At 43.3% G+C, this 25,535-nt stretch overlaps 1 long non-coding RNA gene and 1 other non-coding gene across 4 annotated transcripts in view; both read left to right on the top strand.

The window, feature by feature from the left end:
* The window catches only part of LOC130683597 (uncharacterized), a 45,309-nt gene extending 22,922 nt beyond the window's left edge, over nucleotides 1–22,387 (top strand). The window contains exons 3-4 of one of the 3 annotated variants that reach the window (XR_008997426.1): nucleotides 4,828–4,984; nucleotides 18,965–22,387. This is a non-coding gene — a long non-coding RNA (uncharacterized LOC130683597). Of the gene's footprint in view, nucleotides 1–4,827; nucleotides 4,985–13,052; nucleotides 14,433–18,964 lie in introns of those variants that run through there. The other 2 variants (XR_008997425.1, XR_008997424.1) reach the window with 2 other exon arrangements.
* Nucleotides 11,204–11,393, top strand: LOC118919746 (U2 spliceosomal RNA). Its single transcript, XR_005027641.2, has one exon. It is a non-coding gene; the product is annotated as a U2 spliceosomal RNA (small nuclear RNA).
* Nucleotides 22,388–25,535: the final 3,148 nt, after the last annotated feature.

Below are 25,535 nucleotides of genomic sequence, written 5' to 3'. Positions count from 1 at the left end.
ATCCTTGGATCCTCGTTCTCGAATCAAATCAACACAAAGTCCTGTTCATCCATACTTCATACTTCTTAGATCTGCCTAGACAGATTTCTAAGGCTCTTTTAGGTATTGGAAAGTTGACATCGAATTACAAGTTGTGCATCAAAGGAGATAAGAAGTTGAGTAGGAGGAGAGCATGACCAATGCGGATGATGTTGCTTGGGCAGATTCAGAGGGGACCATCTGTGATTCTGTAGTTCTCTCATACATCATTGGCTCTTAGGGACTGAGTGTACAAATGGAAAATGGCCAAACAAGATATAAAAATCAAACTCTGACCCATAATCTCTGTAGCAACCAATCCAGGAAGCCAAGTCACAACCTGTGTAGCAATTGGCCCAACCAGGACCAACCAGAGAAAACCAAATATGTTCTTCTAACCAATAACAGGATGCCCAGCTTCTACTTAGTCCACATCCATCTTCCCCATACCAACAGCTTCCAATCAGGAGAGATTGAAATTTTCCCTTTCTGTCCACTATGAAGTTTTCCCTCTCCTCTAAATGGCTTTGAGTCTCTGCCAAATGCACATGATGGTGGCTGACTTTCTTGCTGTAGCAAGCTCAGAATTAATAGCCTTTGCTTGTTCTCATTTGGGTGGTCTTGGCTTATAGCCACAGGTCTAAAGTTGCTTAAAATACAGCAATTTAAGAGATGCTCTTGTCAGGCAGTGATTCTTAAATTATGCTTCTACTGAACATTGTGTTTATGATAAGAAGAAAGGTATAGTGCCACTACTATAAAAGAATGGTGTTCCTTGGCCTTTTGTGATTAAATCACAACTTTCACACACACACACACACACAGAATTCCATCTTCCCCTTCTAGGCAGAGTCCCTTTTTTTTTTTTTTTTTTTTTGCTAGAGCACTCCCAGGCTCTGCCTTATTATGGTGAATTCCCTCAGTGGGTGGAGAAGAGAGAAAACTAATAAAGAGGGGCCAAGTTGTTCTACATAATAAAAAGGTAGATGAAAAAAGAGCGAAACCAAACAAGCTGCGCATCAGGAAAAGAGACTTAGAGAAATCTGAAATTGAAAAGAGAACATTCTTGGCAGCAGCTGCGGATTGAGTGGTAGACATTGAGAGCAGTGATGACTAGGTGAGGGATTCTTAATGCTGTTTGCTGAAAGGTTTATGCCCTCAGAAGAGGGAACTTTCTGGAAGGGAGGAAATGGTCTATATTTTATTTTAAGTGGTTTTTACTTGGGCACATGCAATTATCAAAATTCATTCAGTTCAACATTTAAGATGAGTGCATTCTGTTGTATGTTAATGATACCTCAATTTTAAAACAATGCATTCCTTCCTTTCTTCTTCCCTCCATCCCTTCCTTCCTTTGTTCTTCTTTGCTTCCTTCCTTTAAATTCTGGTCAGAAGTCATAGGGAAGACCTGAATGGGGCAGTCATGGTGGCCCTTGTGAGAAGATGGCAGCTCAGTTTTGTTACAGAATTGCCTGTGTACAAGGGATGGAGCAAATAAGCAAATACAGGGAGCGGAACAGGTCAGGATGCTTTTTAATCCAGAGAAGTAACAATCCGGAAAGAAAGAAAGCTCCGATGAAGCCAGTGGTATTGGGTTGGAAGGGGAGATATCAGTATAGATTCCACATATATAGAGAAACAGAAGTATGTATAGATATAAAGGTGTGTTCGTGTATGTATGTATGTTGCCTGTACATTCCTAAACTCCTAGCTCTCTCCATGAACATAGCCTGGGCGTGGCAATACATCCAGTAGCAATGAGCATATCTAGTGTCTACACCTCGGTTTCTGAAAGGCATCAAGGCTCCTTGGAAAATTGGCCGATTCTAGGACAGAGGCAGGAAAAGTACAAAAAAAGCCCAGAACATCACGTTGTGAAGAACAACTCAGACAATGCTCAGAGAATGATAGGGACATGTTAAAAGGACCCAGAAATCATTTGAAGGGGTTCTCACTAGCCAAATATGGAACAATGTGAGTGTCAAAATAAGTAATGAGTTGTAATCCATTGACTAAAACAGGAATCAAATGAGTCTACATTCACAAAAATAAACATACTAACAAATATATGGGAAGATAAGAAAGGCCTCTTTTTTAACAGTAGAATGCCATCTAATAACAGTAGGAATACTGGAGTCAGAAAATTGCCATTTGGAAATCATTATAGAAATATTTTATTCTGGCAAGAAATATCAATGGATGCTAAAACTAGGGGGTGTCCTTGGGACTGAGCAAACAAGCAAATGAGATGTTCATGTTGCCTTAAAAATGTCTTCCACATAAAATAATTATTCATTCCAAAGGGGAGAAAAAGAATTCATAGTGGAGGAACCTGGCAGACACCATCTTAATCAAATAATCAAAATTAATGCCACTATTAATGAGACAAATTGGCACTGTGTACCCCTAATAGGATGTGATGAGAAGAACATGGCATCTCTTCTGCACTAATCCTGCCAGAAACATGATGACCTGGGTTGTGACATGAGAAAGTAGTGCACATAACAACTTGAAAGACATGCAAAACGATTGTCCTGTAACCTTCAAAAAGACAAAGGCCATGAAAGGCAGAGAAAGAATGAGGGAGTCTGAGGAGACTGGCTAAGTGAGTTACCACGGGGTTCTCTGTCTCTAAGAACCTGAGGGGATGTTTGCTGAAATCTAAATGGGGCCTCTTGGTAAAAAGTACATGGAAGCTTCTTGTTCTATTCTTGGAAATTTTCTGTATGCTTGAAATTTGCAATGGTTTAAAAATATAACTACAAAAAGAAAAGCATGTGTGCCCTTTCTGTGGTTTCCTTGAGAGTACTCTTAATGAGAAACTGTCCTTAAACTGAACCATAGGAGGTTAAAATAAACCAACCTTTATTTGCCTCACCCCTAAAAATCAATGTCATAGATAGAATTTTCTCAATTTTATGTTCATGTGTGTGTGTGTGTATAACACATATATATACATACATGTATGAAGAAAAGCAATATATGTATACATATAGACTATATTATATATACTCTTTTAAATCATTGACATCTAGCTCCAACTTGCCTGCTCTAAACTTTGGAAAATAATGCAAAAATAATAACAGGAAAATGAAGAAACAACTAAATCAAACTTAGTCTGATGGCTTTTGGGGGGAGTCATATATATTTGGGGTTTGGAGTTTATTTTTGTGGTTTTGGCTAGTAAGATGTTCCTTTGTTGATAATTAAATACAAGGATAATGGATGGTAATATGCACAATTAATAAATTATAACTATTCTAAGTCCTGAATGCTTTGCTGCTTAAACATGACTGAGAATTAGATGTTTCCAGAATTCTTTCAAAAACACACATGGATCTAAGGAAAAGGTTTTGTGGTGAGCCTTAAAATGAGAAGCAACTGTTCACCTGCCAGTCTGTGAGTTACTGTTCTGATAACTTTAGTCCCACGGGGCTGAACTGTAGCCCTATCTATATTACCCTCCATATGGTTCAACTCATACTAATTTATGACAATAATCAAGGAGCTGGCTGATAATCGATGTTAAATGATATTTTAAAGACACATTTAAGCCTTCCACTGACATTTAATTTGGCAGAGCAAATGAAAAACCCAAGGAATTTGGCAAATCATGTGGTTGTTTTATAATGGGGTTTATACTCGCCACTGAAGATTAGCCAACTCTAGGATTTAATGTTGCCCTTAGTATATTACGTTTTATAAACCATGAATGTAGACACTTAGATTGAAGAATACATACAACATTTGTTTCATAAGAAACATAGGATTTTGTATTAGAAATTCTTCATGACTTTATATCCTTTCCTGCTTTACTTTGTAAATTAACCTATAGAGACCTAGACTCAGAGTCCAAGGTTTTGTACTTCCGCAATAACGTTGCATCATATGTCCAAAACCTTTATTTCACAAGCAGAGACTTTGACCATACGTTAAACATTTAGCAACAGTTTAGATTTGGGAAAAAAAAAGAACTAACTTTGATATTGCCTCCCTGGGTTGGGATTCTAGCCAATATCCACCAACAAGCTTCTCGTGGAAAAGTGCCTATTCTCCTATGATAGCAAAATCTATCAGGTGACTATGCATACATTTACAGAGGGGCTCAGGAAACAAGTCACAAGTCCTTAATGAACATGATTAAATACATCTAGAAATATTAAGTCAGCAGCGAGATATCTTTGTGTGTATTCCGGGATCCCCTACATGCAGGGGATGTAGTTTTGAAGAAACTAATATCTTTATATACTGCAATTTGTATCTTTATCTAGAGTAGTTGTTCTTAACCTTGGCTGCATATGCTTTCCCAGACTATTTTTAAAAAATAGGAAAATTGCACAGAATTTCTGAGAGTAGGGTTCAAGCACCGGCAATTTTTTTAAAGTGCCCAGGTAATTATGATCGCCGCAAGGGTTAAGACCCACTGATTCAACATGTCGATAGTTATCTAAGTCAAGTTCAGCTGATTGGCTTCCCCCAGATACATTCTCTCTTGCCCAAGTGAGACCACTTTCTCTAGTTCCTGTATTGTGTGATTCCTTGGTCTCTAGTGAAATAACCTCCTGGGTTCCATGAATTGATTCATTCTTTTACAAACATTTACTAAGTCTTTGCTAAACTGTACTTTTTGGTGGATGCTGGAATTAAAGAAATACACAAGACTTGACTGTTGCCTTTAAGGAGTTCACAGTTTACGAGGATTAAGATACAATGCTACAAATAAAAAAAGAAAGTCTAAGGTACTTATTCTCCTTGGAAACAATTGCAAAAACTTCAGAGAGGCTATTTCATTTGTATTATGTCTTACAGAACCTTGAGTTTGGCAGTTCAGAGGGAATGCAGTGGAGTGAGTGTGATGCTGAGGAGGAGGATACTCCAGAGGCGCCAAAACAAGGAGGCACATACCCGCCTGATGTGTTCCCAGCAGCTGCAAACAGTTCGATGCTGCCGCAGCAGAATATTTCAGGTGAGAAATAGTGGGAAATGAGGCTCCAGAGTGGGTAGGCTTTAGATGACAAAGGCTCTGATAGGTCATGTTAAGGAGTTCGAATTCATCCTGAAGGCAGCGAAAGGGAAGACCAAGGTCATTTGTTTTTCAGAAAAACTACTGACAGCGGCGTAGGAGACAGATGTCGTAAAAGGGATTGAAAAAAGAAAAACCTTGGCAGGCTCAAACTGAACCCACCCTCCCTCTCCCTTTCCAAACCAACTTTGCATTCTGTGGTGTTGGTGAATGGGAGACTTTGTACGAAATGAGTGGCATAAAATGAGCCACGTGTGCACCTGGCCATGAGGAATGAGAACATGAGCTGCTCGCCTGAAACATGCATTGTAGAGAGGGATTTTACCTCTCAAATCATGGCCTGAGATGCTGGGAGAATCGAGTCCCAGCAGAGGGCTAGGGACAGTATTCCAAAACTGGAGGGGATTTTGCTGGACAGAATGGCCAACCCAGAAGTTCAGGTTTCAAACTGGATCTGGAAGAAAAGCAACCCAGAGTTGTGATTTCAAGTCTATGGAGGAGAATGTGAATCAAATAGCAGAAGGTGAAAGGAAGGGAGCGATACACAGCAGCAATTCACAGGAGAATTCCACTTTATTAGGGAGAGGTGCTGGGTTATATAGGAAGGGGCATGGGGTGATTGAGGTGTCACTTCTACGGGGCTGGTGGCTATTGGCTAGGTGCTGGGATTAGGGGAGCGAGGGGTGATTGGGCTTCAGGTGGCGCCGGCGGGAACCGAGGACCCGGACGAGAAGCAGGAAGTTCACCATCTTATGGGTGGGGGCCCTTCACTCCCCCCTTTCTCCTCTATGGGGTTGTGGACGTTGCTTTCTCTCTGACTGCTTCCTGCTGAACGGGGGCGGAGAAGGGAGTGAGGGCTTGAGGACTGGGAGGAAAGGGTTGATAAGACTCCCCACAGTCAGGACGAGTAGATGTGGGCTTCTTCAGGTTGGGAATCAGTGAAGGTTCCCTGTAACCATAGGTCGTCAAGGACTTGTTGATTCTAATGGTGCCAGGAGGATATGGGTGCCAGAAGCCAGGCGTCTGCGGCCATTGTTTCCAGGAACAGTTTCCAGCGGAGAGAGGGGTCCATCTCAGCGTGTGGTGAGGAGGTTACGTGAGGGTGAGGGATCTTCTGTGGCTAAAAGCTGGTAGTTCCTGAGTAAAAGCTGGTTGAAAGTTTGATTAGAGATTTTACCAACTTGGGATTTGATAAACTTTACAAGGCAAGAAGAGACAGGCGAGGAGAATGATAATTATAGGGCCTGCAATGGGCCAAAGCCAGGTAAGGAAGGGGTTTGTTAGTATTGAAGAGAATGGGTTGGAGGAGTAATACTGTGGGTACCGGGAGTTACCCATGTAGTGAATGGCGCAAGACCAGTAGGGACATCTCCGTAGGCGTCTGGCCATCGCCTGCAACAGGCTTGTTTTTGGTCATAGAGGAAGCAGAGGTAGGGAGAATAAAGGTAGCTGCTAGTGAACACTTCGGTGGAGGGAGGAAAGTGGAGATATAAAGGCTCGGAGCAGCCTTTCAGAGGGCAGTCTGATGTGGCAATGAGGGCAGTAATTTTTGTTTGATGCTGTGTGTAAGTCTGTCTGACTTTGAATCGCCATACAAAGGAGGCTGGGGTGGCGGGAAGACAATAGGAATGAGGAAAAAAAGCGAGAGAGAGCGAGGGAGCAGTAAAGGAGGAAAAAGTCATGATTCGGGTATGGATGGCAAAGGGGGTGAACGGGATTTTGGAGGAAAGAGGACAGTAAGGTCAGGAGTCTGGAGGGAGGGAGAGTCTGTAAACTTTTGTAGGTTAAGAGATCCTTTAGGTGATGTGGGGACAGAATGGTAAGGGGCGCCCCGAATGTCAGTTTATGAGCTTCTTTCTGCAAGAGCTGTCCAGCGGCTAATGCCCGTAGGCAGGGGGCCCATCCCCGAACTGTGGGGTCTAATTGCTTGGAAAGATAAGCTACTGGGGCAAAGGATGGGCCATAATGTTGGCCTAGGACTCCTAGAGCTTGACTGGACCTCTCATGAATGTATAATGAGAAGGGCTTCGACAAATCAGGAAGATGGAGAGCTGGGGCTTCCACAAGGGCTCCACAGAGCTTAATGAAGGAGTGTCGGGGTGAGGAGGATAATGGTTCTTCAGGGGGGCCCTTGCTGAGGTCGTATAGGGGACTTGCCAACAGGGAGAAGTTAGGGATCCACACTCTAAAATACCCAGCCAGGCCTAGAAAGGAAAGGATTTCTGTCTTGGTTTTGGGAACGGGCAGGTCAGAGAGAAGCCGTTTTCTGTAAAAAATCTTGGGAGGAGGGGTCCAGAGGGATAGAAAAGAAAAAAAATGCGTCCTTGAGATCTAGGACTGAGAAGTGGGAGGCCGAGGCAGGGATCCGTGATAAAAGGGTGTATGGATTTGGAACTAAGGGATGGATAGGGACGACGGCCATGTTGACAAGGTGAAGGTCTTGGACAAGGCGGAAAGATCCGTTGGTTTTTTAACAGCTAATATGGGGGTATTAAACGGGGAGTGAGTGGTTCTGAGGTAATTTCTGTTTAAAAGATCTTGAATGATGGGTTGGAGGCCTATGAGGGCTGAAGTGGTTAGGGGGTATTGGGCCTGACAGATATACTGAGAGGGGTCACGTAATTTGATAAAGGCAGGAGGACATAGAGCCACGGAGGGGCTTGTAATGTCCCAAACTCTGGGATTTACAGGGTGTATGAGGGCGGAACTGGAACTTTCATTGGGTAGAGGGGGGTCGTCGGCTATGAGGGCCACCAGAAAGGGAGTACTGGGGGCTGTGGGAGTGGATATAGTTATGGAAACATGGAGGAGAGAAAGGATGTCCCATCCTAGTAAGGGGATGGGACACTGGGGCATAACCAGGAAGGAGTGGGAGAAAGGTATGGGATTGTCTTGGATTGTGCATAAAAGGGGGGGGGTTAATGGGAAAATCTGTTTACCTCCTACCCCGACTATAGGAGTAATGGCAGGCGTGGTAGGGCCCCGGTATTCCCGCAAGACTGAGAAGGTGGCTCCTGTGTCTAGGAGGAAGGAGATGGGGCGACCGTCTACTATTAGAGTAACCCTGGGCTCCTGTTTGGTGATGGAAATGGTCAGGCGAGAAGCCCCCGGGCCCCGTCAGTCTTCTTCTTCCAGCCCCACTACGGCGGGCTTAGGATGGGGGTTGTTCGTCCAGCCTCCCCTTTGGGTGGTTGGGCAATCAGACCCCCAGTGGCCCTTTTTGTGGCATATGGGGCATGGGGTGGTAGGAGATCTGGGGGAGGGGCATGCCCTTGACCAATGTCCCTCTTTTCCGCACTTGAAACAAGCTCCTGGGGGGGGCTTGTTTGTAAAGGGCACCCAGGTTGTGGTTTTATCAGCTGGGCCAACATTTGGAAATTGGCCTGATCAGTCTTTTGTTTACGGCGTTCTTCCTCCTCCTCCCGGTTATCGAAGACTTTAAAGGCCACTGTTAGGATCTCAGTCTGTGGGGTAGCGGGGCCCTGTTCTAACTTTTTGAGTTTAGCTTTAATGTCGGGGTAGCTTTGAGCCAGGAAGTATGTCATAAGGACATGTCTCCCGTCAGGCGTTTCTGGGTCCAGGCTGGTAACTGTAATAGGGCTTGAGTGAGTCTGTCTAAGAACTCAGAGGGTGTCTCCTCCCTCCTTTGAATTATGTCTTGGAGCTTTTGAAAATTGACTACTTTACGAGCTGCCTTTTTCAGACCTGCTATTAAGCAGCAGGTGAAGATATCTCGAGAGCGGAGGCCCACGGCGGTGGGGGACTGAAGGGTTCTGGCTCAGTCTGTGGGGGAGAAACAGGTGATGGGGGCAAAGATGGAGGAGGCTCCTAGGACTTAGTTAGAGGGGGGCTGAAAGGCTCAGGCTTGATCTGCAGGGGGGTGAGGTGGGGGAGGAGATGGTGGTGGAGGAAGGGGGAGGGGCTGTTGTAGGAGGAGGGGGAAGGGAGTGGGCGGGAGGCTTCTGCGGGGGAGACGGCTTGCAGGCTAGGAAAACTTGGGGGGAGGCGGGGGGAGGAGGCGGAAAGCTTCGGTATAGGGAATCTCCTTCCAGTTTTTCAGGCGCTGGCAGTAGTTAAAGGATCATGAGTGATGTTAGGATCAAGAGCTCCCCCTGCGGGCCATTGGTTGTTACTGTCTAGGGGGCATGTCGGCCAATCTTGGGAGCAGTATTTACGGAGAAGTTTTGGTTTTATATCAGGCGTCAGGGAGAGGGTGGCTAGATGCTTGAGCAGACATTCAAGAGGTGAACTTCCAGGGAGGGACGAGGAGGCTCCCATGGCTAAAGGACAGAGAAGGAGACAAACAGGGGAAGACGAACGGAGGTCCTCGGACTGGGAGCAGACGGCAAGGAGACAAAGGGCGTCCCCGGTGATCCTTGGGGGTCTGCGGAAACTCGTACACGAGTCGGTTTCTTAGGAAGTGTGGGTCGTCACCCGGGCTTCTCTAAGAAGGCAGAGTGCTGGAGTCCGAGGTACCTAGTACTAGGAGTTTTCGGCGGAAGGAATGGAAGGGGGGGGGAAGGGAGCGTTCTCATCCGCAAAGGAGTCACCTCGTTTATGGCTGTTGGAGGAGGGGCTGAGCGTCCGCCGCAGCCGTGAAGGCCTGAGGCGGGGAGAGTTCCCTCCTCGTCCCCGAGCGTCAGGGCCTTGCCGGACGATCACGGTCAATGGCGCTGCGATAGCTTGGGGAAGAGCGGCCCGCCCCGGGGGAAAACTTACCCAAAGGCCAGAGAGGAGTGGTGAGTGTGAGGAGCCAGCGCCGGAAAAAGAGGACGAGGGCAAGCTGCTGCTGGTGTCAGGGGAAGACGGGGCCCAGTTGGGGTGTCCTGTCTCCCGGGTTTCAACACCAATGAAAGGAAAGGAGCGACACACAGCAGCAATTCACCGGAGAATTCCGCTTTATTGGGGAAAGGTGCTGGGTTATATAGGAAGGGGCATGGGGTGATTGTGGTGTCACTTCTACGGGGCTGGTGGCTATTGGCTAGGTGCTGGGATTAGGGGGGCGAGGGGTGATTGGGCTTCAGGTGGCGCCGGCGGGAACCGAGAACCCGGAAGAGAAGCAGGAGGTTTGCCATCTTATGGGTGGGGGCCCTTCAGAAGGGAGCGCGGTTCTTTGGAGGATGACTCCATGAGGGAGGAAGACAAGCCCATGCTGTAGAGGGAGTGTGGTGTCCTGTTTGAGGACAGAGGTCTTACTCAGAGCACTTGGGTCTGAGTCCTGACTCCGCCTCTTCCTATCCATGATATCTTAGGCAAGTAACCTTCTGCAGTCACATATTCATCTCTAACTTGGGGGTGAAAATAAAACCTACTTCAAATGCTAGCTGGAAGGATTAAGTTAGAATGCATGCAGAGTACTTGCACATTACTTGGCTGAGGGCTTGATGCAATTTAGCTCTCATTAACATTCTTCTTCTCATTAATACTAACAACTCAGGTGTCTTATACCAAAGTACTAATTCTTTAGGGAATTCCTAAAGAAAACCATAGACTTTTATAGGATTTCCATTAGATGTGGTGAACTGATGCTTATTACTAGAAAACACAAAAGAACAAGAGAAAGAGTGACTACATAGTCTTCCATCATTTATATTTTATCTCCTACCTTTTGGACATTTAGGTGGTATCTTCACCCTTGTGAATGATGCCATAGTTATGATCCTTTTACAAAATCTTTGAATAAATTATTTCCTTAGGATCTTAGTTCTAGGTGAGGAATTACTTGGATCAAAGGCAAACACTTACAAGGAGCTTGATACATATTGCTTGGTTGCCATCCAGAAAGGTTAGTTCAGTTTATTGTCTGACCTCAATGTTTCAGAAGATTCTAAAACATAGTATAATGTTAACAATTGACAGAGAGCTCAATTATTTAATTTTTAGTTCCTTTCTGGCTTATTTAGAAAAAAAAATTATACTCACAGTGAAAAAGGTAAAACAGACATCAAGAAGATCAAATTGAAGGTCAGCTAGACAATAATAAAAGCAACTAGCTGTCCAAAATGCATTTCAGGGCTTGAATCCAGGAAGATACATCCCAAGTTGCAAGAGTTGTAAATCTTTATTTACATCTGCCACCAATCAATGTCATCAATCTTTACAATATAGTATGGAAAGGAATATAATCCAAAACATGACTATTTTGTTTACAAAAATATGTACATCACTTCTTGACCTTTGGCTAAGATTGTGTGTAGTATATGTTCTTGCCAGTTTAATATCTGATATGTTCTCTATCCAAGGGCAATATATTATATGGATTTTTAGAGCAGGGAGATGGAATAGGAGCTTGCTCCGTCCACTTCATGCATCAACCTGGTATTGTAGTGCCTCCAGGAACCGTGCACCAAAACAAAGCATAACAAAAAATACGTACAATATTGTAATACTGTAAAGAATATATATAGAAAACTGCTGAAAGCTAATATGCCAAAATATTAAGTGTATTTTAGTTAGGAGATTTTTTTTCTTGTTTTCTCTATTTCTCCATTTTATATAATGTGTTTGTATCACTTTATGGTTTATGGTAGAAGAAAAAAGGAATTTTTTTTAATGATAAAAAAAAGATATTCATGAAAACACTGGAGGAAAAGCAACAGATTATGAAAACCAAGTATCACTAAGTTTGACATAAATCCACATCCCAGTGGCATGAATTGTGATACAATGTGGTTCATGTACACTTAGATGAATGTGAGATTATCACTAAAGACTTGGGCCCTCTTCCAACAGGTCACAACAAATTAAGCCCAGTTATGTTTTTGACAATTGAACAGGGAAGTAGGTAAGAGGAAAGTGCTTTTCTTATAATGTGTGCCTCCATTTTAGCAAAACATTCGATGACATTATCTTTTGAAGGTATCCTGGGGAGTGAGAAGCTGAAATGTGTGTTGACTACAGCGCTACTAGTTGATTTAGCAGCTGCCTGTACAAACTCTACGTGAAAAGTTCTACTCAGTAACTCTAATATGAGTCAACCAAAACCCATGTGGTTTTATTAGCTCTAATATGTTTGGATTAGGTGAGAGTAAAGGAAGGCTTGGAGAATGATTCACTGCTTTTAAGAGACTAAGGCATAAATCTGTCCCATGAATATGATCTATTGCTTTTTTTGTTTTAAATTTAAATCTTTAAATTTAAAGTCAGTGTGGGCATTCAACAACATTGATTTATATGGGCCTCTCAAGAAGATCACAGATTTTAAGAAGCAATCTTAAAGCATCTCATTATATGAACATGCACAAACACATCCAGGACCTTTACAGATGACTTCCCTTGTCTCCTAGGTGAAAATAAATGTGACTGACTACTTAACCTGTCAAGTGTATTCTTCCTTTTTCTACATATTCTCTTATTAGTTTCCTTCAATATAGCATGCCCTCCTTCATATACTTTCCTTGATCCCAAATCTTTGCACTTATCTACTAATGTCCTAGAACTAAGTTTCCTTGCACTAATAGATAAGAATACATTCCTCTATTCACTCAGCCCATTATTTGAAAAGCTGATAATTTAGAAAATTTTTCAGGAAGAAAACCATAACATTCTATCCCCAGTCCTATTCTGGTCAATATTTTCAACAAGTTGAAGACTAAAAAACTTCTACAAATTTTCAGATGTTGCACAGCTGAGAGAACACAGTTGATCACAAAAGCTCAGCACATCAGCCAGAAACTCAGGATAAATTTCACAAGATCAATGTAAACCTCAGTGTGTAGGTTGATTAAGTAGAGGACAGAACAGTTCCAGCTTAAAGAAGTTCCAGATGTTTCCATTGACCCCAAGGTTAACCTGATCTAGTAGTGACATCACTGGGAAGTAACTGAATTATTCAAACACATAGACAACTCTGATCATGAAACAATTGCTTCTTTATATTGTGCTAGTCAGACCAAAGTCTGGCCATCGTTGAGGAGCCCATTGAAAAGCCAGACCTCTGAAAGGCAATGAAAAGTCTGAAAGTCATGTAATAGGATAATAATTCAGAGAATCTTGGATGTTTTTACCCTAGAGAGAAGACTTAGAAAACTGTCTCCAAATATTTCAAGACCCATTACATGGAAGAAGTTTTAAACTTGTTTTGAGTTGTTCCTGAGGGCAAAACTTGGATTAATGAGGAGCATTTATAGGGAGGAAGGATTTAGTATATGAAATAAATGTTAAATCATTAAATATTTTCAGCAATGGAACAGGTTTCTTCAAAAAATGGTGTCTTGTCATTGGTAACAGTGAGTTTCTGGGTCCTTGGAGTTCAACTGATGATCATCCCAAAGAATATATCAGAACATTCTTCTGCTTAGATATTCCATGGCTCCCCATTAAAATTAGAATAAAACACGAACTCCTCACCATAGTCTTTAAAGCCCTGCATGATCTGGCCCCTGCCAACCTGTGTTCTCAACTCTCTCCCCTTTCCTGTTTTTGTCCATTTATTCACTTATTCTGTGACTATTCTTAAAGGACGGCTATGTGCCAGGATAGCTGTGAACAAAGCCAACAAAAATCTCTGCCCTAGAGACAAATAATAATAATAATCACATAGATGAAGTGCTATAAGAAAAATAAATAGGGTAAGAGGAATAGTGATGATGGAAGGAAGTGCTACTTTATTTTATTTATTGTTTTGAAAGGATATTATTTCTTTTTTTAATTGAAGTGTATTCAATCCACAATATTTTATTGGTTTCAAGTATACAACACATTATGAAATCCTCATCCCAAGTTCAACAGTTACACACATTATGAAATCCTCATCCCATAGTGCAAGTAGTATCTGTCAACATAGGAAGATGTTTCAGAATCACTGGCTATATTCTCCAGGCTGTACCACCATCCCCATGACCAACTTATATTATGATTGAGATTCTTGTGCCCCTTTATCCCCTTCACTCTCCCCATGCACCCACTCCAACCCCTCCCCCATAGTCACCACCAGTAGGAAGTGCTATTTTAAATAGGACGATCATGGCAGGCCTCTCTGAAGAGGTGACATTAGACCAGACACCTGAAGGAAGAGCAGGGGTGAGGACCTCAGAGGAAGCATCAGGGACAAAGCACCAGGTCTGGAAGGTGATGGCCATGTCCAAGGAACAGGCTGGTGAGGCTGGAGGGGAATGAGCAAGGAGTGGGTGAGGTCAGAGAGGTAGAGAGGGATCAGTGAGGTGAGGGGCAATCTGTAGGGCCTTGTTGGCCATGGTCAGGATGCAAATTTCACTGGGTGATGTGGAAAGAAGCCCCAGAAGTTTCCGAGCAGAGATGTGATATAATCTGAATATTTTCAAAGGACCCTTCTCGGGGATATGGGGGAATATTCTGTAGGTACAATCAAGGAGACCAATAACTTGGGCTTTCTAGACGCAGTTGCTGAGACAATGTGGGGTGTAAGAGGTTTATGAGGAACAGGAACTAACACTTGTGAAGGAAGAAGAAGCAAGCTTGGCAGAGAAAAAGTTGAACTGAATGTAAACCCAGCAAGTTGGGGCTACTTGGTGGGGAGCCCTGATGCAAGTACTGTCTGTCAGTGTCCTGAAATGGCTGGGACACAGTTGCCCAGGAAGGGCAAGACCTCAGGCAAGCAGCTCTCCAGAGCTAAGGCAGACCCCAGAGGGGGTGACAGCAGGAGGCTGTGTACCGCCCACACTCCCCACAGGTGCTTCCCTGAAGGAAAATTTGCTTGTGCATCTCTATGACCATCATGGAGGTGGATGCAGAGACTGCCAGAGTTTCTCCCTTATTCATTTCAGTCTAAACATAACCCCAAGTTTAATCAGAGCTAATGGCTTCCCAGTTGGATACTACATTTCTCAGACTCCTTTGCAGCTAGGTATGGCCATGTGACCACATCTTGACCAATGGGATGTGAGTGGAAGTAAAATGTTCACACCAAGGTTGCATCCTGACAAAGGAAGCTGCACTATACACACAGACACACACACACACACTCAGTCACTCTTTACCTCCCTTGCTATCAGGCTAGAACAGAAGGAGTAGTGATGAGCCTGCTTCAACATGAAGAAAAGAAAAATGCCTTAAAGAATGCTGGAGACACAAGATAGAATCTGGTTCCCTGAGTGACCTCACAGTAGTAGCCTTCTACCTTTTGGCTATTGGAGAATAAGTAGCTATCTTATTGAACTACTGTATTTTTTGCTAGGATGATATTTTTGTGCCGACACCTTAGCTAAGACCCTAACTACTGCTGAGGCAATTGTAATAGTCCATGTTTGCATAAGGATGATAGTAATGGAAGTGGTGAGCAGGGATCAGATTCTATTTCATTTGGAAGAAACAGTTTTGCATATGGATCTGATATGAGTCCAGAAAGAGAGCAGAGTCACAAATGACCCAAATTGTAAGCCTCAGCAACTGGGGAAACAGAAATGCCACTTATTGCAAAGGCGACACAAAGAAGGGGTTGATTTTAAGGTTGGTTCATAGAACGAAAAGCTTAGTTTTTTACCTAACAGATTTGGGAAACCTACAAGTGTCAAGTTGGATGTAAGAATGTGGAGTTGAAGAGATAAATATGAGCTGGTGAGATGAATCTGGGAGCATATAGATGGTTTTTAAGCCCAGTCTTGTTTCTTTTCTGAGGCATGCCAGAGTCTTTGCCCATGTCTCTGCTTAGAAAACTCTTCTCTCAGATGTTTGTGTTGCCTTCCCTCTTGGTACTTCTGCCTTCTACAAACCTGACTAAAATGCCACCCTGACCCCATTAACGAGGTACCACACTGCCCTGCTTTACCTCCTCCTCACACTTACCAGCATGTGAAATTACCTTTATTAATTTCTTTATATATTTATTGTCCACCAACCCACCTGGAGTGCAGGCGCCTGGAGGACTGACTCTGTCTTCACCTGTAGCATGCACAGCACCTAAAACAGTGTCTGACACAGTCAGTGCTCCACAAAGAGCCATCTGCTGACTGACAGATGTAAAAAAGAGTAAAGGAACATGGCCATTCAAAGCCATTTCCCTGGCAACACTCACCAACTGGAGGTTCGCTTCTGTTGGTAAATCTCTTTGGAAGTGCATATGCTTCCTGGAAAAGTTAAGCCTCACCAATATTCTAACAAAAATTAATTTAATCAAAATATTGTATTAGTACACACACACATATATCAGATAGAGTAGCATTCAAGAAATAAACATTTGGTTGAAATGGGAAGAGAATCTGGAAGGGGAGTACCTAGGCCTGGGTGGGAGCTAGAACGTGACTCAGTGTGTGACTGGCCCATGCAGAGAAAGGATGGAGGGAAAGAGGCAGAAAAGAAAGTGACCAGGGCATGTCTCTTGAAGTTGTGTGCTGAGCCTGAGTTAGAAGGTCAAGAGGGCCATCGTATTGTGTCTGAACTTCTTTCAAATTCATTTCTTTTTAACAAGCCAATGCAGTTTATTACTTAATGCATGTCTTCAGCCAGTATTGTGATGGGGCTTCACGTGGCTATAAATGGAGGAGAATTTACTACACCTCTTAATCTGTTTTCTTCCACATATAGTTGTTGGTCCTTGAGATATATTTATCAAGCTCATTACTTTTTGACAAGCATAAAAGTCTCATGCCCTCATTTAATGTTGTTTGAAAAAAAACACCCTAAAACTAGATTAGAGTAACAGTAATAACAGAAAATATATTGTATCTTGAAATATACATACATTTTAGTCCCAAGATGTCAGCGTGAGCTGTGCCCTGGCCAGCTTGCTACTGTAGGGGGGAAATGATATTTTCCTTCTGGTCCTCTTAGCCGGGGCTCCAGTAACAGAAGACAGGTCAACAAGAGAAAAGCATACACATGGATTTGAATTTTAGGTGGCATGGAGACCCAAAAAAGTGGTTAGGCCTGATTGTTTTTATGCTAGGTTTGAGGAAGAGTGGAAAGGGTGATGGGAAAACATGATAGACCAAAAAGAAAACAGGAGATAACACCTGTTCCTTCAGATTCCTCTTGCAGCCACGTGGTCCTAGAGATAGGGATGGTCCTAGCTGTAGGGTACTTGGAGGGCACTGCTCCCAGGAGAGTCTCATGACTGGCTGCATGGGAAGTTCAGAAAGTCTTTCCTGCACAAGCTGTTTGTCAGATACCTTCAGCTTAAAATATTCAATATGTTGGAGTGCCATATTTTGGGGTAGTGTCCTGAACCTCTTCATTATAGTGCTTTACTTTTCCACCAGTGTGAAAACCAGGGACAGAGAAGAGTAGTTACCTCCATCTGAAACCATCGAGGGCTGCTCTTTTTTCAAAGGAGACATTCTGTGCTAGTTTCTGGTCATACAGATGCTGCTGGAAGTCAGGTTCCCCCAGCCTGGTCAACCATCTTTGAGAACGCTGTTCTGGAAGGACCTCTAGTTTGTCCCGAATTTTTATTCAGATGAGCACAATTGGCTGCTGGTTCTATCTGGCCTTTTGGGTTCAGACCTAGATCATTCCCAACTATCTCATTTGCTCTTTTAGGTGGAGATGGACCGAGGAAGGAAAAAGAGGTGAAAAAGAAGGAAAAGGGATTTGTATATGCATAATCTCTCCTCACCATTGTACACGAGAGAATTTTCACTTGGTGGGAAGCTCTCTTTGTGGAATTCCCAAATATAAGAAGTTCAGGTATTCATTCATCCTTTCCCTGTGAATGTTGAAGGACTGTTGTACAGTTATTAGAATCTACATTCACAGGATGAAAATTATTTCTGTGGTGCAAAATGTAATTGGTGAGAGGTAAGCTACTATCTCATCTCTGATCACCCTGATTCTCCTCCTCAAAGTCAATCGTTATTACCACCTTCTTGGGTGTCCTTCTAGACATATTCTATGCTCATTATATTTTCTATGCTGTTCTTTTTACAGCAATGTCAGCATATTATACATACTTTAATCATATTTATTTCACTTAACAACATGTTTTGGTGATCATCCATATCTGTACATATGGATTTGCCTTATTTTTCAAAGAGCTGCATGGTATGCCCATTGTACTGATTTATCATCATTTAACTAAACTAGTATCCTAGTGTTGACATTTAACTTGTTTCCATTCTCTGCTATTACAAACAGTGGTGCTGCTAGGAATATCTTAATACACATTTCCTTGTGCATGTGTATAAATATATCCATAAGATGAATTCATAAAATGGAATCACAACAGTGTATGCATTTTAAATTTGAGCTATTCTCAAGTTGCTTTCTATTGGAATTTGGCAGAGATTCTGGAATTGCCTTTCACTGAGAAGTTAACAATTTCACACCCACCAATGATTTATAGAAACACTGGCTGTTTAACTCATGTCTCCGTGGATATTTCCTTCAGTGAACACCAGATGGCGGAACAGACCCTAACATGTATGCCAAGCATGACTTAAAGATGAGCTGAAAAAGACAAGCCTCATTTTACTTACGTAGATTTAGTAGATGCATTTGGCAGACCAGTTGTACATTAATGAATCTCTATAGATAGAGATGTTTCATTTCATCAGTAATAGCAGATGGTAGTCTGTGATTTTTTTTCCTTTACTTGAAAAAAACCTAAAATGACCCTCATCTTTTGCTCCATAATTCTTCTCCATTACCCAAAGACTGCCTTTTCTCCAGCTAAACGGAAAGATGTGTGAATGGTATAGAGAACACAAGTTAGCGATAATAACTCTTGGAGTTGCATTTATGTGTGAAAGTGACTTATTTAGTTCATGTTGCTGCAACAAGAAAAATGTATGAACATATGTACATCACATAAGAATATTTCTTCAAGCAAATAGAAATGAATAATTGAAGTTGATGTATTTACTATGATAAGGCTTCCATTTGGCGGAACACCAGCAACTAATTTCACACCAGGAAAACTTTTTTTTTTTTCCTAGAGAGTGTGCCATGTGAACAGAATAAATCCAATTAGAATTGTACATGTGTTGAAACTTATGAGTATTCTTTTTTAAGTTATTAAGGATCCTGAAGTAACAGATAAGAATCCTGGAGAAGCTCACCCATCCCTTCATCCTTCTACTACAATAAAAGAGGCTTCATATAACTGCTTGAGAAGAGACTTCAAACACTTTCCATGCCATTGTTGCTATTGTGGGATTGGTTGCTTGTCAAAGATATATTTTATTTTTCAACATTCCTAACCAGGGATTTTTTTGTTCACTGAGTTTACCAGGCTTTGATCGTTACAAGCAGAAGATAAGCTAGCAGACCACATATTGGAGTCTTGACTATCCAGGACAAAGAGGTGTACAGGGACTCCAGGAACTGGCAAAACAAAAGGACAGGTCAGCAGGTGCATGAGTGTTCTGCCCGTGAGCATTCTTTGCCACCTGCTGCTGTGCCCAGCCAGTGGTCCCCGTAGCTGCTAACAAGATCATGACAATTCAGAGCTCCACTAGGTCTGGCCTGGGTAGTCAATGAAGTCTCCAGGGGAAAGAAAAGAATGTTCTTACCTGAACTCCTCATTGGCCTGGACTCATTACTGGCTTCTCTATAGTTGGACTAAAGCAACAGGATAGCAATTTAGGGATGGCTGCTCTAAGCACATCAGGGCACATTTGCAGAGCAGATGCAGTGGCACCAAGTTCAAGGGAACCCCTTAAGTGCCTCCTACTAGCAATGTGGGTTTCAACCAGACCATCCCAACAAGCTTCCTAAAAAGTGCAGATGATAACGCAATAGCAGTTTCCATGAGCTCTCACAGGTGATGCAGTATCTGAGGGATTGGGCTAACACGGGGGCTGGGGTGGAAAAACAGCAGAAGAAATAGCCACACTCAGCTCCTGGCCCAGAAATCACCTGCTTCTCCTCCCAGCTCTGGCTTCACAAGCCACTCCCATTCTTCAATCTGCTTATTGGTGCACAGGTCCCACTATGTGCCAGGCATGAGGCTGAGTGCTTTCCATACTTTATCTTATATAATCCTCACAATTCTGTGACATAAATATTAGTATCCCCCTTTCTCGGATGCAGAAACTGAGGCTCTCAGTATGGTTAAGTATCTTGCCCAAGGTTATGACATAGAGCTGGGATTCAGACTCAGGCTTTCTGACTCCAGACCTGCCCTCTGAACCCCTCACCCTTGCTCTTCAAAGTGGAGGCCCCAGAGCAGGGATATTGGCAGCAGCAGGAGGTATCAGTAATCACCTGGAGTTGTTAAAAATGCAATCTCCAATCCCTCTGCCACGCTCCACATGGAAAGAGAATCTGCATTTTAACAAGATCCCTGGGAGATTCATGTACTTATTAATCTAGGGAGGAACCAGCTAGCTCCAGGCTTGCTCCCCAATACTGTGCCTCTCCCCCACTTCCACTCCCAGTCCACGTCCATCCCTGGGGACCAGGGAGTGCTGGAGGGAGGGAACGGGATGGGACAGACGTGCAACTAGAGGATGAGATCGTATACTATGAGTAGCAGGGTCCGAATCGGGTGCCCAGCTGAGTCTCATTACTTCCAGAGATGTAACGACTTCTGTTACTATTTCCCAAGCCTGGCAATGTTTCATGATGCTAATGGGCTTCCGCACTCCTCCTTCTAATGTTTCTCTTCAGTGCTTGAATCGCCACCAGGGCAAAGCCACCTACTACTGGCCTCTGTTTCTCAGAGACTTTTAACAGCTGTAGAGCCCATTTCAATGCAGACCTGGTCCCTTTAATAAGCGAGTTGGGACTTAAGCTCTGACTGAGGACGACTATCCAGCCCTGGAATCCGAGCTCTACTGTTGGGGCAGGGGTTAGCCATGGTCCAGTCCTAAGGCCTTCACCCTGTGTCAGCCCAGGTCTAGAGGCTCTTCTAAAACATAACCCCAAGTCCTCTCCAGACTCAATGAATCAGAATCTCTACAAGGAGACCCAGGAGTCCTTGTTTCCAAAATCTCTCCAGGTAGTTCTGGCATAATCTTAGGAGTAGCAACTGAAAACAGTTATTTCTGTTCCCAGCCCCTCCCCTTTTGCAGCCAAAATCCTGGGGACAAGGAGGAATTTTGGTACTTGGTTACCCTCCCTAGTGAGATGGTCCCATTTTATGTTGAGTTCAAGGTTGTTGTTTTTTTCAGCCTTTCAGTAACGTTGGAATTTGCCTCTCTGAAATGTCTACTGATGGTCTCATTTCTGTGCTCTGAGACCAAAGAAAATATGATTGATTCCTCTTCCACCTCCCAACCCTTCTAGTACTTAGAGGCAAAATGAGAAATGGAAGAAGTATGGATTTAGGAATCTTTTAGAACTGGGTTCAAATTGCACCTCTGTGTAACACATGCTACAGCATGGATGAACCTTGATGGCATTATGCTAAATGAAAAAGAAAAAAGACACAAAAGGACAAATATTATATGATCCCCCTCACATGAGGTACCTGGAATATGCCAAGTGATTGGAACAGCAGAATAGTGGTTGCTAGGGGCTGGAGGAGGGGGAAATGGGCAGTTATTGTTCACGGGCTACAGTGTTTCTATTTGGGATGACGAAAAAAGAACTTTTTGGAATGGCTGCATGTCCTTGTGAATGTACTTAATGGTACTGAGTTTTATATTTTAAAATGGAGAAAAATGGTAATTTTTATATTATGTGTATTTTGTACAATATAATTTTATTTTAAATTGCAGCTCTATCATTTACTAGCTGCTCCTCTGAGCTGAGGGTTCCTCATATGTGAAATGGTTATAATAATATCTACCATGCATGGTGTCTGATAGCTTTACTTAAAGTACCTAGCACCCTATTTGTCTTTTCATGGAAACTTTAGAGCGGAAATGTTTATAGGTAATGTAATCAGTGATGGGGAATTGGGTTTGTAATAGCTGGTGATATTAACACTGAGATCAAATCAAAATGAGCAGTTAGGGAGGGCAGAATTGACACTTTAAGAAGTCAGAATGCAAATGAGTTTTAAGACAAAACACTTCAGGGACATTTCAGCTTTTAGTGGTCAGTTGATCGATGGACTCAGACTCCTGTCAGGGCTCCTGGCTGGTTCTGTTCTGTGGTTAGGAAGTGGACAGTCTGAGAAGCTCTGGCCAAGACAAGGGTTCCCAAACCTGGCTGTACTTCAGAACTGCCTGGAAAAAGTATTAAATATATGGCTCCTGGCCCCATTCCTAGAGCCTCTGATTCAGTAGGGCACTAGTTCAGGATTTCAATGGATTTTTTTATGTTCCCCCAAGTGATTCTGATGTGCTTCCAGATGCGAGGACCTCTGGGCTGGGGACTACTGGCTGCCTCTGATGCCCAAGTCATTCAAGTGGCTGTGTGAGGATGGATTTTGAAATAAGGGTTGGGACGCCATCCCAGAAGGCCAAGGAGCCAGAAAAAGAGAGGGTAGCCCTGACATGCGATGAGTCAGTCAAAGAATCCAGGAAGTGGCCCCAAGGAGTCAGAGAGAGAGAGGGAAGAAGAGAGTCCAGAGCTTCAGGCCGGCGTCAAGTTTAGACTGACCTCCATTTGATCGAAAACATGTGACATGGCTCTGCTGTACAGTTTGCTTCCAGAGATTGTTTCTGCAATGAAAATAATTATGCACCTGACTTGACTCGACAATTACCAGCTGGAAATTGAAAAAGTGAAAAAGTTATTTGCCGAGTATGAATCCTGATGCCCAAAAAATCCCATTACTTTATATCTCAAAATCAAATTTCAGGTGCTTTGGGCTCCTACCAAGGACTGCCAGAAAGTTCAATTCCAAGAGATTCTGGAGGGTCCCACCCTTTTTGTCTTGGTCATAAAATCCTCAGGCTTCGGTGGCATTAGGGAAGTGGGGCAGGGGCTGGGGCTGAGGCCTTGGTCCTGATCACCACCATCTTTCTAGTTGTTCTTTGGGCTCCAAGATACTGCAGAAAGGCCCAGGTCCCTGCAAGATGTGGTGCCTAATTCTCAGGCACTGCTGCTGGGGTGGGGTGGGGGGGTGTCTCAGCAGTATCCCCCACAGAGGTCCTCTTCACTGGCCTGGAGGTACTCCGTGCAAGAGGGATGCTCACGCATGCTCAGAGGAGCAACCACTTTCCGTGGTCATTTCTGCCTCCCGCACTCCCTCCCAGATACTCCCGTTTGGTTATTTCCACACGTCCCCCTACAGTGAGCCTCTGGCCATGCCATGCTGGCCTTTTCTAGTCAGGAATGGGAGCTAGAGAGAAATGAAGTGAATAACCCTAGTTAAAGACGATTTCTTTCCTTAGGAATTCCCCCTGGTCCTGCTCCGGAGCCCAGGGTTGGTTTTACAGAACCAGGATGGTCCCCTTCTCTTTCCATTGCCCTCCGCCTATCTACAAAACAGACATATTTGCCAACCAGTGATGGTCAAGGCAGCCCTACAGTCATAGTAACTGGGTCATCTAGATGGCAAATCAAGAGAAAGTGTCCCCCACTCTGCCCCCACCCCCACCAAAAATGGGCATTTCCCCAAGCGCACTTTTCCTCTTTAATTTTGCTGTTAAGAAAGGCCAAATCTTGCCTAAACACAGCCTTGTCCATTATATTAAGTCTGGTCCTAGGATTTGCCCTGAAACTTCCACTTTGCTGAGCCTACTTTAGGTATGTATGAGTCCGGGTTCTGTGCTGCAAGTCACAGCAAGTGACTTTGGCAACTGTGAGTGAGCATGTTGAGGAAGAGAACTAGCATGTTCTATGCATATTATGAGAGCCGGGACTCTATGTATTATCCTATTTAATTCCTATAACAGCTCCGAGAGGTAGGTGTTGTCAGAGAGGCTGGGAATTTGCCCAGGGCTGTCCAGGAAGTGGAGGAGCACAGACTGGGAGCCAGGTTTGTCCGGCTTCAGTGGCTGTCCCCTTTCATTTCCTGCAGCCATTCCTGCAGTGCTCTGCACAGCAAAGCTGCAATTCCCTAATTGCATTGAAGCAAGAGTGTCTTTCTGGCTCGACACACCACTGTAAATGGAGCCAGATGCTTCTTTTCAGCCTTATGAACTTCCCATTCCTAAGAGATGGTTGGTTTTCCTTTTCCCTGGATAGAATATAATTTCCATTTGCTTTTCAGCAATCTTATTGACTGAACATGGTTCTAAACTTTCTCCTCCTTGACACATCACCTTCAAGACAGTCCTTCAGGGCAGGGAGCATCCCCATTGAAGAGGAAAGACCAAGAAAGGGCAGCATTTCTCATGTAATGAGCTGCTTAGCTTATTCCTGAATTAAAACTGAACATGGCTCAGGGTCACAGACTAAAAACCTATCCACCCCTGTGATTTATGGCTGCCCCTGGGGGCTGTAGGTGATAAAGTCACTCAACTTATGGACTTTGCAGTGAATCAGGCACCTCCTTAAAGATGTATGATAACAGGGAAAAAAACTCCCCTTCCTATGATATTATAATAATGATGGAAAACAATGAGATCAGCAGTATTTGGTGAAAAACACATCAGCTCAGGGGGCAGAAGACCAGAGTTGGTGTCCAGGCTCTGTCACTTCCCAGCTGTGTGAATTTAACCAAGACACTTAATCTCTCTCAACCCCAGTGTCCTCATCTACAAAAGGTTTAGTGAAGGTCAGATACAATTATGCTTGAGGAAGTTTTACACAACTGTTAGCTTTGTTACTGTCCCCCCTACAAAGACCATACTACATAGAGCTATTTCCTTGCAAATCAGGCTGATATCCAAAGTATGGAGTAATCATTAACAGTGTCTGTGCAAAGAAACTATTCCAAAGTCTAAGCCTTGTTTAGATATACCCACTGTATGAACAGGAGGAAGAATGAGAACTCATGAAATCCATGTATGAGTCTTAGAAGGAGCTCAAATATATATATATATTTTCAGTGAAGTTGTGCCCTAGCACTTTTTTTTTTTTGAGAGGGCATCTCTCATATTTATTGATCAAATGGTTGTTAACAACAATAAAATTCTGTATAGGGGAGTCAATGCTCAATGCACAATCATTAATCCACCCCCAGCCTAATTCTCGTCAGTCTCCAATCTTCTGAAGAAGCTCAAATATTTTAAAGCAGTGGCTCTCAAAGTGGTTCCAGGACCAGCAGTCAAAGCACCACCCAGGAATCTGTTCAAAACACAAATCTTTAGGCCCCATCTGGACCTATTAAATCAGAAACTCTGAAGGTAGGGCCGTGTAATCTGTATTTTAAAAGATTTTTTTTAATTAAAATGCTTTAATGTAATACAAATTTAACAAGATTAGCGCTCTTCAGGTGACTGAGCTTTGAGACCCAATGCTTCAAATGCATGATCTCAATTAGTCCTACAACAGAGATGGTAGGTAGTCTTTATTATTACCATTTCACAGTCGAGAGAACTGGGGTTCAAAAGAGAAATAGAATTTGCCCAAAGTCACGGGGGTTTACCTACTCCGACATGCTTCCATGCTACACTGTGGATTATCTCTTAGAGGTCTTACACGTCTAAGACGTTGCTTCCAGTAGATGACTAAGTAAGCTGGCACAAAATCCCAGACGAGCCAGTATGGTGACCACAGCAGATCAGGAAGCTGTGTCACTGAGAAAACAAAACCAGCAAGGGTTGTGTTTTATGCCACAGTGACTCACTCTGATTATGAG

The sequence above is a fragment of the Manis pentadactyla genome, chromosome 4, assembly GCF_030020395.1.
Source record: "Manis pentadactyla isolate mManPen7 chromosome 4, mManPen7.hap1, whole genome shotgun sequence".
Lineage (NCBI taxonomy): Eukaryota > Metazoa > Chordata > Mammalia > Pholidota > Manidae > Manis > Manis pentadactyla.
This window is presented reverse-complemented; position numbering and strand designations above follow the sequence as displayed.